We start from the raw sequence: 16,101 nt of genomic DNA, 5'->3' as shown, positions 1-16,101 counted from the left end.
GCGACATCCGATTTAACCCATGCATGGCCCAGCCCAGTAATGGCCCAGTTGAAAGGGAAAAACCCTACTCCACCGTTCGGTATTCTCGCCCCACGATTCCGTAGAATTCGCCACGATCCTTCGCTCCGGCTTATAAATAGACCCTTCCATTAGCCTTCATCGCTATCTTTGCTTTAGCATTCTCACATCCGTCTCCTCCACTTCCTTCATTCGATTCATTCCAGAAGAAAACCCTAATTTCCATCAGAGCAAATGACGAACAGTGGCAACCGTGGCAAGCGTCCTGCCGACGGAGAAGCTGAAGGAAGCAGAGCATCACGCTGCCGGCGTCGTGGGCACGATTCGGCTTTTTGCCCCCTTTTCAATTTCCCTGTTCATCTCTTAGTTTCAATCTTTCCTTCCTTATTCATCAGGATAAGGGTCATCAGCTCCAGCCAATACCATCTCCTTCCTCCAGTGACGGCAGCTCAACCGGGAACTCCATCATCCGGCTCCTCCGGGTCTTCCAGCTCTTCAAGCTCTTACCATTCCAATCCTTGGGGTTCGGCAGAACCAGCAGATGCACACCATCCATACTCTCACGAAGAGGCACTCAAGTTTCGCCAGGAGAGGGACGAAGCCCAGGAGGAGCTAGGCGACGTCTCCAAGAAGTTCGGCATCGATCAAGCCGAATGGGAGGACCAGCGGAAGCAATTCTGCGACGCTATCACCGGTTTGATATCCCCATTTAGTTTTATCATTCTGGTTTCCCTTGCTTGCTGATCTATTTTTTCTCTTCTGCCCAGCTCTTTCTGCGGAGAATGATCGCCTGAAGGCGGCGGCGAACAAGATTGCCGACAAAGTGAATGCCCAGGGGGAGACATCCGAAGCACGCCTTGATGCTGTGGTCGGCCGCATTGATCAGGCCGTCATCCAAGGTGTGCACCTTGGCGCTTCTCTCGAGTTGGCGGCAATGACCTCCCAAACCAACGAGGACTACTCCTCCCAGCCAGTTGGCTTCATTGGCGGACGCCCGGACGAGATCGACGACATTGATGAACGTCTGGAGGCCTACGATGATCATGCTGCTGCCCTTGCTGAAATCACAAACCCCCAGTCCGTCCTCAACAAGTTATTTGAGGAGTAGTTTGTATTAGGATGGACTTTTATAAATAATCTCGTCCTTTGGAATAATATTTATTTCTTTGATTCTTTTCGGTAAAATTCCACTTGCGACTGTCAGAAAAATGCTGAAAACAACCCAGTTTTGAATAAACATTCTTGTGCTAGAGGCGATGCAAACTGCATCGGCTATTTTGTGCTAAAGGCGATATGAACGATATCGGCTATTCTCAATCTTGTATCTGATTTTTAGGCTAAAGGCGATATGAACAATATCGGCTATTCTCAGTCTTGTATTCGATTTTTAGGCTAAAGGCGATTTTCTCTTTGTCGGTTTTTCTGATCTACATTCATGAACCAACCTCAACACTGGGGTAGTATTTCTTAAGAAATCTTCCATTAATAGCTCTGGTAAACTCCTCTCCAAATAAAGTCTTTAATATGTATGCATTGCCAGGTACACATTCTATAATTCGGAAAGGACCTTCCCAATTTGGAGACCATTTGCCGAACGCTCTATCCTTTGTTCCAACTGGCAATATAGTTTTCCAAACCAAATCTCCTTCTGCGAATTGCTTCAGCCTGACCCTTTTGTTATAATACTTGGCAACGCGCATTTTGTTTTTCTCAATATTTTCTAATGCCTTGAGATGAATCAAATGTAAATCTTCCAATTCATCCATCATCAGATTCTTATAGTCTCCTTCTGTCAATTCTTTCTGTAACACAACTCGCCTTGAATCTGACCGTAATTCCCATGGTAGTACGGCATGATGCCCATAAACTAGTTCATAGGGAGACGTTTGAGTGGATCCATGACAAGCCATTCGGTAAGCCCACAGTGCTTCACTAAGAACCAAGTGCCATCTCCTTGGTTTTTCATCAATCTTCTTCTGAATGATTTTAATCATAATCTTATTTGATGCTTCTGCCTGACCATTAGCTTGTGCATAATAAGGAGAAGAATTATATAACTTAATCCCCATACTTTCGGCAAAGTCACAGAATTCTAAAGAAGTAAACTGAGTTCCTTGATCAGTTGTTATAGTCTGAGGAATCCCGAATCTGTGAATTATATGTTTCTTAACAAAACTGATCATATTCTCTGACGTTACCTTCCTCAATGGGATAGCTTCAACCCACTTGGTGAAATAATCCGTGGCCAAGAGTACAAACTTGTGTCCCTTATTAGAAGGAGGATTGATCTGACCAATTAAATCTATACCCCATCCTCTGAATGGCCAAGGCTTGATTATAGGATTCATAGCAGACGCTGGAACTTTTTGAATATTGCCGAATTTTTGACAATTGTGACACCCTTTGTAATATTCAAAACAATCTTCCAACATAGTTGGCCAAAAATAACCAGTTCTCCTAATTATCCACTTCATCCGATAAGCTGACTGATGTGCACCACACAATCCTTCGTGAACCTCATACATCACTTTCTTGGCCTCTTCTTGACTTAAACATTTGAGCAATACTCCATCGATGGACTTGTAATATAACTGATCATCAAGAAACACAAATTTGAGAGCTTTGTACCTGAGTTTTCGGGAAACCTTTTGAGATGGATTTTTTAGATAATTGGTAACTTCGCATCTCCAATCACCATCTACTGGATCAGTATTTAAAACATCTTCCTCCATAGCAAAAACTTCCCGACTCTCTCGATATCCAGAAGCAGCTTGAGCTAACTTATTTGCTTCTTCATTGTACTCCCTAGGGATATGATGCAAGGTCACCATTAGAAAATTCTTCAAAAGTTCTCTGCACTCTTCATAATATTCTCTTAACACATTGTTCTTGCATTCATACTGATCATTCAGTTGATTAATCACCAACTCAGAATCCCCAAAGATTTCAATAGCAACGGCCTTTACTTCTATAAGAAGCCGAAGCCCTCTAAGCAACGCTTCATACTCTGCCTGATTATTAGTGACATGAAATTCAATAGGAACCGCGTACTCAAAAGTTTTTCCTTGTGGGGAAATCAAAAGAATACCAGCACCACCACCTTTGTTACAAGATGATCCATCGAAGAACAAGGCCCAAGGCACAATGCTTATCGCCTCAACAGAAAGATCCCGATGTTGGGTAATAAAATCGGCAATAATTTGACCCTTTACAGCCTTTGCCGATTCATACCTTAAATTAAATTCTGACAATGCTAAAATCCATTTGCCAATTCTTCCATTCAAAATTGGCATCGATAACATATGTTTGATTACATCAAAACTAGAAACCACCACGCATTCGGAATTCAACAAATAGTGCCGAGATTTGGTACATGAGTAATATACACACAAGCAAAGTTTTTCTGCAGCCGAATACCTTGTTTCCGGGTCTAACAGCTTTCGGCTAAGATAGGCTATGACTCTTTCTTTTCCTTCAAACTCTTGCATAAGGGCCGATCCTATCGTTAGGCTATCGGCCGCCACATACAACTTAAAAGGCTTGTCAAGTTGTGGAGGTACCAGCACAGGTGGTGCCTTCATATATTGCTTGATCTCATCAAAAGCCCTTTGTTGTATGTCACCCCATACAAATTTTTGATCCTTCTTGAGCTTTAATAAAGGAGAAAAGGGTAAAACTCTCTCTAATAGATTGGATATGAACCTTCTTACAAAGTTGATTTTGCCTAACAATGATTGTAATTCCGTGAGATTAGTTGGCGGCACAACTTTGTCTATTGCTTCCATGCTCTTTTTCCCAACTTCAATTCCTCCTTTATGAACTAAAAATCCCAAGAACTCACCAGCCGAAACTCCAAAGGCACATTTGTTTGGATTCATCTTCAAGCCATGCTTTCTTATGCACTCCAGAGTTTTTCTTAAATCGGCTAAATGTCTTTCATGATCTCCAGATTTGACTACTACATCATCGATGTAGATTTCTACAATCTTGCCGATCAGCTCGTGAAAAATATAATTCATAGCTCTTTGATAAGTTGCACCGGCATTCTTTAACCCAAACGTCATGACTATCCATTCAAACAAACCAATATGACCAGGACATCTGAAAGCTGTTTTCGAAATATCTTCTATTGCCATAAAAATTTGGTTATAGCCAGCATTACCATCCATAAAACTAATGACTTCATAACATGCTGCTGCATCTACCAGCAAATCGGCAACTGGCATCGGGTAACCATCCATGGGAGTAGCCTTATTAAGATTTCTGAAATCTATGCAAACTCTCATTTTCCATTTTTCTTGTATACCGGCACTATATTTGAAATCCACTCTGCATACTTGCATGGCCGAATGAAGTTTGCTTCTATTAACCTTTCAACCTCCTTCTTCACATCGGCCAATACTTCCTCTTTGTATATCTTCCTTGGAGGTTGTTTATAAGGACGAAATCCAGGTTTAATGGGTAATCGATGCTCAACAATGGAACGATCCAATCCAGGCATTTCTATATAATCCCAAGCAAAACAATCTTTAAATTCCTTCAACAGATTTATTAACTTTGATTTATATTCTGGGTCTAACTTCGCACTAATATACATCGGCCTTGGCTTAGAATCATCACCAACATCAATTTCTTCCAATTTATCAGCCGACATAAAACCACGTCCCAACTTTCCTTTGTTGCCATCGACGGGATTTCCCATTAAAAATTGCTATGAGAGCCGACTGCTTGGATCGGCTGTTGGCCTTCGCTGAAAACATTTACAGGACCTTCTTTCCACACTTTTCTAGAGAAACAATCGATACCCTCATATTCCCAATAGGTAGATTCTGTGGTAGCAACACTCACCGAATTATCAGCATGTACAACTTCAACATCATCTCCAATCCATTGAATGAGCATTTGATGCATAGTTGAAGGAATGCAACAATTAGCATGGATCCAATCTCTGCCCAAGAGTAGACTATATGCCCCCTTACCATCAATGACAAAAAAGGTAGTAATCAGAGTTTTCGATCCAATGGTCAGCTCGACATGGATAGCACCTCGGGTATCGGAAGGATTGCCAGCAAAGTCCCTAAGCACCATGTCAGTTTTCAACAATTCTTCATTAGTCATCCCAAGTTTCCTGAAGGTAGTATAAGGCATGATATTGATAGCAGCCCCTCCATCAACAAACATCTTGGTCAAAGGCTTGCCATTGACATATCTTTTTAAATAGAGTGGTCTCAAGTGACGATTCTTGATTGGTTTGTCAAAAACAGCATGCTGTGTTAATACAAGCTGAGCCATCAAATCCTGACATTCACTTTCATCAAAATCAGAATACACCTCTTCTTGGACATCTTGGCTTTTGGGAGCTATAAACTCTGATGGAAGAAAGAAAGCCATGCAAGCATTAGCCGAAGGACCACATCCATCAGGCTTCTTTTTAGGACGCCATATTTGCTTTGTTTCGGTAACTTCCTGTTCCAACTCCCTATTCCTCAATCGTTGCACTCTTCTTTTCTGACTTTTCCTCAGGCCTAGAGGACACCACTGTCCTTTTTGCCATACGTATTTATAGAAGTCAGCTTCTTCATCATGCACCCTATCATGAATCCAACTTGAACCTGCAACTCTTTTCCTTTGCTGATTCTCAAAGTCATCTATTTTTAAGCGCCGATCATCTTCAAGAACCTTCGTTCCAAGTCTTTCATAGACGGGACGGCGGTTGACCTGAGATTGCCTATACTCGGAGTACTGAGCACTACACTCCGGACAATTATTTCTTACAAGCAACCTCAAGCCTTCATTCCAACAATGCCTAAAGAACGAACAACCCCAATGAGACTGCTCCTGTTCTGTCATGTATTCCTCTTGCTCCCTTCGGTATACTTCTTCTTCATACCTCCGGCATTCTTCCATAAACCATTGTTTCTTACAATATTCCTTCTCTTGTTCCCTCTGCCACTTATTTAGCAAAATACGTGATGTAACTCTGGATTTAGAAGTTTGACCTTTCTCAGTTCGGCTATTCTAAAACCGAACTCGTTGCTGCAACTCTCTACTGGTGACTTGCCGATCCGGATCAACAGCACCACTTTCCTTTGCTCTATCAGAAGTCAACACCTTCACCTTGCCTTTACCTTTGAGATCATTGGCAGAGACCATATTCACAGGGAAAGAAATCATATTTTGTGGAAAAGGCTGATCATCAATTTTCAACTTGCCATCGAACCTCAAATGTCCCTCTTGGATAGCTTTCTGGATTCGTATCCTGAACACTCGGCAGTCATTGATAGAGTGAGAATTAGTGTTATGGAAGCCACAATACTTTTTGTCTTTCACTCCTTCAGGACGTAGCATAGGATGTCCTTCTGGCAACTTGATGCATCCTTCCTTTATCAACAATGCAAAAAGTCTGTCTGCTTTAGTAACATCAAAATCATAGGTTCCCTTTTGTTGTTTCAACCAGCGTTGACTAACTTGGGTGGGTTTCTTTGCCCAATTTAACTCAGCTGCAGCTATCTTATCTTCATCAATATACTCAGTCGCTTCATCCAAAAAGCCTTGATACACCTCATTAGTGGCATTGTTCTTCTGAAAGCGATTATCTCTCCTAAATCCTTGGGCTTGATTACTCATAGCTGCTAAACGCTGTGCAAGTTGGCCAAGATCATCAAACTCTAAACCGAACAACTTTTCCCTGATATTCGGCAACATTCCTGCTATAGCTATTTCAGGTAGTTGATCATCTGGTAAATTTAGAGAATAACACATATTCTTGGTCTCCCTAAATCTGTGAAGATACTCCAATGGTGTCTCATTTGTTCTCATCCTCAGACTCATGAGATCAACCAACTTCTTCTCATTAGTACCCGTATAGAAATATGAATGAAACTTCTGCTCTAGTTCTGCCCACGTACCAATGGAATGAGCTGGTAGAGACGTGAACCATGTGAAAGCTGGTCCTGTAAGAGACAAAGGAAAATATCGAATTCTCCAAGCTTCATCTGAAGCAGCTTCTCCAAGCTGCATTAAGTACCGACTGACGTGCTCTATGGTACTAGTATCATCTTGACCAGAAAACTTGGTCAAATCTGTTGGAGGCTTCACCCTTGGAGGCAACGCCACTCTGTTGTACCATTCTGGATAAGGAGACTTGTATGAATAGGATTGATTCTTTGGTTTCAAGCCGAACTGATTTTGCATCATATCAGCCATCCTGTGCATCAAAACATCGATGCCTGGATCCTGACTTCCTTGTACTTGCACTCCAGAAGGCAATCCTGAAACACTTCTATACCCTGGATTTGGCACAGCATTGATAGCACTGTAATCAGTAAATTCTTGATACCCATCTCCATACATATTCTTCTGCAATCTGTTTGATGCTGGGGAAACTCTATAAGCTGAAGGTGGCACTTCTCCTGTGGTACCAAATGTCACCTGTCCATAGGTGAGATGTGATTGCTTTTCAGTGTGAGTCAATCCACCTATATTTGAAGGCGACGCTACTTCTTTTCCAACAGGCTTCTCTTGATGCTTTGGAACATTGAAAAGCGTCGGCCCACTGAGTGGTCCAACATTTTCTTCGAAATATTTATCAACCATTGGACAAAAAGTACTGATCATGATTGCCCGAAAGGTATTCAGAAAAGCTGTGTGATGATTTGTCATGGTTTCTCCCATAGCTTTATAAACTAGGGCTGCCATCTTCTGAGCATCCTCCTCTTCAGTGTAATCAGTTTGATGCGGAAGAAGAACCCTTGGCATTGACTGCTTTTGAAATACTTTATTGCTCTTGTTTTTGGAAAAAGACATCAAGCATTTCCGTTGGTATTGCTCACATGCTTGTAGCACTAAATCCTTGTAATTATCTGGCAATTCTGCCATGCTTACATCCAGAACATGATCATTGTTGATCTCAGATGCCATCTTGAACTAGCAGATGGTCCCACCGGGCGTGCCAAAAAGTGTGTTGACACAAAATGTGACGCACTGTGTCTCACACACAGCAAGCCGAAAAGCGTAGCTTCAATCGGGTTCCCGGGTGTTTCGTTATCCGGAAGCGTGCCAGTCAGTTTGACCTGAAAACTAACAAGGGATAAAACAATTAAATGTCAAACCGGAACATGTCGGGTAATACCAGACAGTTTCACATGTACGGCCCTGAAGCCACTTACAACGACATACAGCTATAGAAAGCTGTCTGCCAATGAGTTCATAAACCGTTTCGGCTAATTGTAAGATGAATGCACGTGGAAACCTGATCGCCGAATACATGTGCATAGGAAGACATGTTTGAACAAGTGAAATTAACTATGAGTTAACGCATAACCAAACTCGGCAATCCAGCCGAATTGGGGTCCATGAAGAAGGAACATGCAAATAAAAACGATTAAACTAATCCAAAACCTGCATCTGCCGCACGACACCTGGTTTTGTTAAAGCTTAAACATGATTAACATGCATGAACCCACGACATGTGACAACCTAGATTAAAATAATTCGGCTATTATGAGCACACTATCTAGTTGCAAAGGTATTATGAAAAGCAATGATCGTTGAAGCACGAATAAAACCACAAGAGAGAGAAGGCCGAACGATATCAATCTAGATTGGGCAGAAGTGTGTTACAAATATATATATAAAATGTTCCGTAACATGCAACACTGGATAACTTAATGAATCTAGTTAGATTTGCCATATCTAAAAGAGTCGATAACTATCTTGCTTTCACTAAGCATATTGAGTAAACGCCTGCCGCACGGTATCTACTCATACACAAAGCATAAGCAAAGACTTCTTGATTGTCAAGCAAAGATCCGCCGCACGATCATTGAAAACAAACAAGACTACTTGCATCACGTTTAAATCCACCGCATGATACTAAACATGATAACAAGGTTGTCGGAACTTACAGAGGTCGACGGATCGATGATTCCTCTCGAAGAACTCGACGACACGACAAGAGGACTCGAAAGTTGGCACGGGGCCGGTTGTATTGATTTGGTTGTGAACCCCTTTTACAATGGTCGAGGGTCAATATTTATACCCTAGACAAAACGTGAGTCCTAGAGGACTACGATTTACAAAGGAACTTCTAAACAAACTTGGAAACTTACGATTCCTTACCCTAAACTTATAGATTCCTTTATTATTACAACTCTCATCTTTCCGATCGGTCTTGCCTGCCATCTTCTGTTTTCTCGAATGGAGTTACCGCCTTCTAGAGTAACCGACCGCACCAGCATTTAGCCGACCGCTTGTTTTGTTTGCCGAACACCCTTCTTCCCGCATGCGGGTCTACCTGTCATCTTCCAGAATCGACCAAAATCCAGTGTTAACAATAGTATAACATGGTGCATCAGGATTATCACATAACTCAGCAGCAGCAGAAGTTGTAGCAAGAAAAGCACCTCCTTTTAAATTAATCCCATTATTTTTAGCAATGTCTGTTGGAGGTTTATTTTTGATCTCATTAGCATGTTTAATAATATCCGTAGGAGACAAAGGCAGCAATGTAATTTTCTTGTCCTTATGTATGATAGTGTATGTATTAGTTCTACCATGGTGTAAAGCATCATTATCAAATTCCCATGGGCGACCTAACAAAATGGAGCAAGCTTGCATAGGGACAACATCAAAATCAGCAGTATCATGATAAGAGCCTGTGAAAAAGCTAATGCGTGCTGATTTAGTTACCTTAGTCTTACCACTATTATTGAACCATTGAAATTTATATGGATACGAATGTTTTCGTGTGGTTAAGCCAAGCTTGTCAACCAAATCTGAACTCACCAAGTTGTTGCAACTCCCGCTATCAATGATAGTGAGAACACGACAACCCTGCACAATGAGATACATGTGGAACAAATTGTGGCGTTGGATCTTCATCTCTTCTTCATGTCCCACATGTGTACTCAACACACGCTGCACAAGAAGTCTAGGGTAGTCCGCGGCAGCAGCCACGGAGTCAATGGTGATGGCCTCCTTGTCTTGATCACCCTCGGTGGGATCTGCATCAATGTTAGCAGCAAGGGCTAAATCATCTTCAACATCACTAGCACTTACATATCCATCCTCGGTAGCAATGAAAGCGCGACGACTGGGGCATTCCTTCATGACATGTCCCATGCCTTTGCATCGGTGGCAAATGATTTTAGAGCTAGACGAGGAGGAGCTAGTAGAAGCACCCGGAGTGCCACCTTTCTTCAGCTGTGGAAACTACACATTAGACAATTTACTTACCCCGGAAGAAAATGGAGGTGTAGATGGCTGTGGTGCAACAGGAAGCTTGGGCGTCTCCGGCTCGGAACGCTGCTGAAAATTCCTCCCATTGTTAGACCTGAAAGGCTGGTGTTGTTTGCGTCCCTATACTTCTCGTTCTGCCTTAATAGCAAGATGATATAATTGGGAAAAATTGCGTCATTATTTGTAATCAAGTATGTTCTGTATATCATGGTTTAAATCACCAAAAAATCTAGCACTAGCATCATGATCATCTTCATTTATACCACAACGTGCTAAACCAATAAGCAATTCTTGATAGTATGCTTCTACTCCTTTATCACCTTGTTTTAAAGTTTATAGTTTCAAACATAAATCACGTTGGTAATAAGGAGGAACAAAACGAGATTTCATACGTTGCTTTAAAACATTCCAAGTTTGAGGCACAGCAGCAGCATTATTGGCATTGCAAAGATCACTCCACCAGAACAAAGCAAAATTAGTAAACTCACTAGTAGCAAGTCTAACTCTATGCTCAGCAGGAACATTATGAGAATCAAATTTTTGTTGAACAACAAGCTCCCAATCTAAATATGCCTCTGGATCAACATTACCAGCAAAAGGAGGTAGACTAAATTTAATTTTAGTAAAAGGATCATTATTACCATGATTATTACCTTCCATACCGCGACGATTGAAGTTGAGGCGGCGACGGGCACCACCGTCAGCATACGCATTTTCATCACCAAAAGCATCCATATCTTCATCATCAGCACGATAAGGTGGAGGGCGTTGCTCAAGCTGTTCAATGCGGGTGACCAGATTGTTCACGTTGCGCGTCAGCTCGGTCATAAGATTGCGTTGTTCAGTCATGAACGTTGTAAGCTCGCCCTTGGACACGCACTCATTGAAGTCCGTCGGAGTTGCTGCCATGGTTAGAAGATAGAAAAAGACAACACCAAAGTATTATCCCTATCAACTAAAAGGAAACAAGTGGTGGTGGTGGTGGTGGTGGTGAAAGTGGAATGCAAAATCACAAGCGGCTTACCACCGTCTTGCCTGTATTCTTACCAACGCCAAACAGGAGCAAAACCAAAGTGGCGAAGCAATCTGTTGTTGAGCGTGGGTAACAGTTGCAAGATGAACCTGTGCTGACAGAAGAATATGTGGAGCTATGGGTAGGCACACAATATGACAGCAAGGATTAGCAATTAACGAGTGCAGAGTAACGATTGTTCAATCCGGATCCAAAGTACAAATCACAGGTGCTGGCTAAGACGTATCGAGACGTAGCGCAACAAGGTGAAAACAAAGGACGATCGAAAGAACTCACAGAACAAGCAAATAGCCCGGACTTCTCCTTTTTCCCTAAATTTTTTTCTCGGATGTTTCCAAAAGGCACTAGTAGAAAACAAACTTTTTATTTTTTTCACTATTTTTTATATACTTTTCTCTGAACAAGGATCACAAAAGATGCAACCACAAAAATTGGAACCTACAACTGAGGTGGGATGTGGTCTACAGAAATTCAGCACGTGCTCTGAAAAGCGCGCAAAAACTTGACAATTTTTTTTCTATATTTTCCCGATTTTTTTTTTGGCAATTCTGGCAATTTTGGCAAGTCTAATGACTATTAATCCTAACACTAGATCGCCACCATATGTCTAGGATAATGTCAGTTGTGACCCCTGGATGTCTCTAGTGTAGCGATCGAGTAGATTCCTTTCGGCTCCAAATATGTCCACCGGCCGATCACGCCATTTGATTTTTTTTTCAGATCGAACAACTACGCAATTTTAGGGGAATAACACAGAGCACATCACCAAACAACTTTAGTTGACAATAAATAAACATATAGGGAGCACGTACGTACAACACCAAACAAAATATTGAAGAAAAGTTTTTCAAATTCACAGCAGTTTTCAGGTAAAGTTAGTGTGGAATACTACTAGTAGCTACATTAAATTACTGGAGTATATATAGTAGAGCGTACACGTTGGCTATTCCCCCAAAATACTAGCTTTAGTTTGAATCGAGGTGTTTATATGTGTGGAAGATTGTAGGGGTACGCCCCTCCTGTTTAACGTCAAAAAAAAAATATGTGTGGAAGATTAGATGGTGGATTTATGTTGATCCAGCTATCTCATGTAATTTAATGTTTAGACAAAATAATGGTGAATTAAAATCATGTAAGATGATACAGCTTTGGTCTGATGAAGAATGGAAGAGACTATTATTTTTCATAATTCAAATTCAGTTAAATAGATGCCATGTGCATTGGCCAAGTTGGGTGTATATCTGTACAAAACACACATGTTGTTGATGCAAGCCACCTTAACTGTTGGCTATACCTCGATCCTATACAATATACACCCATGATACTGTATGAGATGGGAGGATATAAATATAATGGACAACGAACAAGTGGATCAGCGGCAGCTTTTTCCCCTAGCGGACCGTACGTGGAATGTAGTAGTAGGAGTAGGAATTAAGATCGCCATGCATACGAATACCATATATAGCAATATATATCCAAAGCAGGCAACAAAGGGACCATGCCTCAGAGCAACTAGGCAATTTTTCAAAACAAAAAGAAAAGTCATTCAAACTCCGTTGATTTTTTTTTGAGCAAACTCAAACTCCGTTGATGACTTCAAGCACATAAACTAGGACATGTTGGGTAAGTCGGCCCACTGTCCACTTTTTTTTTTTGATGAGGCAGGCCCACCGTCCACTGATGAGCCCAACTGTTACATATGGACATTTCCTGGGGGTTTTTATTTGACTGCCTGCTCCTACTTGTACCCAATTCTAGCTTCTATATAAACCGTAGTAGCAGGCTAGCCTCCAAGCGAGCATATACAATATCAAGCAAATTGAGGCACCGACATACCGTACGTTGGCGTCATGCCAGGGTGCTGGGCGGACATACCGTACGTACCTATTCAGCATTATTGCTAAGGCCTTGTTTAGTTCCACCCCAAATTTTCAAAAAGTGTTACAGTACCTATCACATCGAATGTTTGCGGCCTGTGCATAAAGCATTAAATATAGACGAAAAAAAACTAATTGCACAGTTTGGTGGGAAATTGCGAGACGAACGTTTTAAGCCTAATTAGTCCATGATTGAACACTAATTGCCAAATAAAAACGAAAAGTGCTACAGTAGCCCCAAATTCCAACTTTCTAAAACTAAACACGCGCTAAGTTGCCGGACCAATTTGTGGCGAGTCATATATGCCTAATAATAAATATATACCTAATTTCTCTCTCCACCTGTTTTTTAGTCCAGCCATCCCTTAACTAACTTTGTAAATGTGCAAACTATCTTTGTTATGTGTCTATGACCTTTCTATTATACTCTTGCATTTTTACCCTTATTTTGTATCGAAATTATGGTTTTGCCCCTGTGTTTTTTGACTTTGTGAATTTACCCCTGTGATTTCAAAACGAAGCACTAGTTTGCCTCTACTCCGTCATCCTCCCCTAACGATGTTAAATTTTGTATAAAAGGACAGAAATGCCCATGTGATTTTACCCTTGTTTGTTATGCCTATTTGCGATTGTACCCTCGATTTGCAATTAGACTTTTTATTGTATGTTGACACAAATGATTAAATTTGGCCAAATATATTTTTGGCACAACTAGCAATTATTTTAACTCAGATTTAATATTAAAAAAACATCAAAATTTTGGCAGCAATGGCACCTTAGCTCCAGGGCCTCCCTCTTCACCCCCTTGTGTGCGAACCTAGCAATGACTGACCTCTACGCGATCACGTCCCTCTCAGGCATTTCCTCAAACACCCTCACCTCGAGCATCACCTTCCCGTACTTGAAGTAGACTTCCGTGAGCCCAGTCGCGTGCATGGCGGTGGCCATGGTCATCGACAGCCTGGCACTCCGGGAGATGGACTTGAGCACACAGCCGTACGTGTACTTGTTGGCGTGGCCCCCGTGGCACGCATCTCCCCGAACGCGTCGGCGGCGGGGCCCGCTGAGTAGGCAGTCGCCCTCGCCTAGTGCTGGTGCATCTCGTCGAGCACCCTGCGTGCGTCGTCAGTGGCGCCAAGCGTGAGGTCAGCGAGCCTAGCGGGGAGGAACTCATTGGTGTCCAGCCCGTGGACGTGGAGGTGCGTGTGGATTTGGCGCACGTGCGGGAGGAAGCTGCAAGCCGAGAGGAGCGCGGCAATGGCGGAGGCGGTGGGCGGGACGCAGGATTGCAACCACGCAGCTAGCTACGCACCTTGATGCCAATCCCGTGCCCAAAAGAACAAGAGGCAAGCGCCCCTGAGCCGCACCCAGAAGAAGAAGAATGGCGGGTGCCAGGAGTCGCGGTCGGGGGCCACGGACACCCGCCGCCAGGCACCGCCGCTACCCGCTCTCGATGCCGCGCCGCCTGCTCTGAGATGTCGCGCCGCCCGCCCCTGCGCATCGTGCCCAAGCCCGCTCCGCGCCGCCGCACCGCGCGCCCTAGGCCGCACCGCCGCCAGGCACCACGTCACCCTACACCACATGAGCCTGCATCGCACCGTCGCCCGCTCCTGGTGCATGTGTTAGGACGAGTCAAGGAAGAGCTAGAAAGAGATAAGGGGCATTGCGGTCATTTGGCCTTTTCTTTTTAGGTTTCAATTTTTTTAATCCATCTATTCCCTGGGTATTTGACGGACATCCAAAAGTGGGCAGACGGACAGTTCAATTCAACATAACAAGGGTAAAAACACAAAGTTGAAAAAACAAGGGCAAAATCATAATGGGAGTACTGGACAAAGGCAAGAACACAATTTTCCCTTATATATATGGCATATGTAAGACTTATTAGGCCAGGACTCCTAATTCAAATATTTTGATCTCAAATAATCTGAATAGGAATTACAACCATCCTATTTTATAAGACATATGCAATACTTTTTGGACTAGGACTCCTAATCCAAATAAATTCTGGAATTACAACCATCCTATTTTATAAGACATATGCAATACTTTTTGGACTAGGACTCCTAATCCAAATAAATTCTGATCCTAAATTACCAAATAAAATTTCTAATATAATCTGCCATTAAACTTTCGTCCAGGCTAATCACCACTGACCCTAACCACCCGCTCGGCCTCCTGTATTTTACGCCGCAGCCGTTAACCGTCCGCTCGATCACCGTGGGAAATTTTTTCCTTTCCGTAAACGGTCCGCTCGGCCTCCCATTAGAGATATGAGGCCGCGCCGCCTAACCCTACGTAAAAATAACCGAGAACCAAACTGAAATAACCGGAATCGAAATCGAATTAACCGAAACTGAAAATTTCGGTTCCTAGTTCTTAGGAACCGAAATAATATCGGGTAATTCGGTTCCACATCTCAGTTAACCGAACAAACGAATTTGTGCATATTGGCCAAATAGCAAAAGAACCGAACTGTATGGCTGATGTAATGTATGGCTTGGTTTTCATTTTTCTCCTTTTCTTCCCTTCTGTTTCGCTGATGTAATGTATGGCTCGGTTAGTTCGGTTCTAACCGAAACCGATCCGAACTAACCGAGACCAAATTTCCTCGGTTCCAAGTTTTCTAGCTAACCGATCGGTTCCAGTATTATGCTAACCGAATTTTATAAAGAACTGAGGAACCGAACCAAACGGTTTCGGTTAACCGAATGCCCAGGGTGAGCGCCGCCTACGCGGCCGGCGGGGTGTCCATGTATGTTTTATTTAGTTGGTGTGTTAGATACGACTCAGATGAAGCGCGTCACAACTGGCCTTCCTCCATGCATTCGGCAGTGAATAGATGAAGCAAGTGGACACATTCAATGAAGTAGATGAAAAATTGAATGACCATGCATGCAAGGACAATATAAACTGTATGGGTACTTTGTATGC

This window comes from Miscanthus floridulus, chromosome 6, assembly GCF_019320115.1.
Source record: "Miscanthus floridulus cultivar M001 chromosome 6, ASM1932011v1, whole genome shotgun sequence".
Lineage (NCBI taxonomy): Eukaryota > Viridiplantae > Streptophyta > Magnoliopsida > Poales > Poaceae > Miscanthus > Miscanthus floridulus.
Note: the sequence above shows the minus strand (reverse complement) of the source record.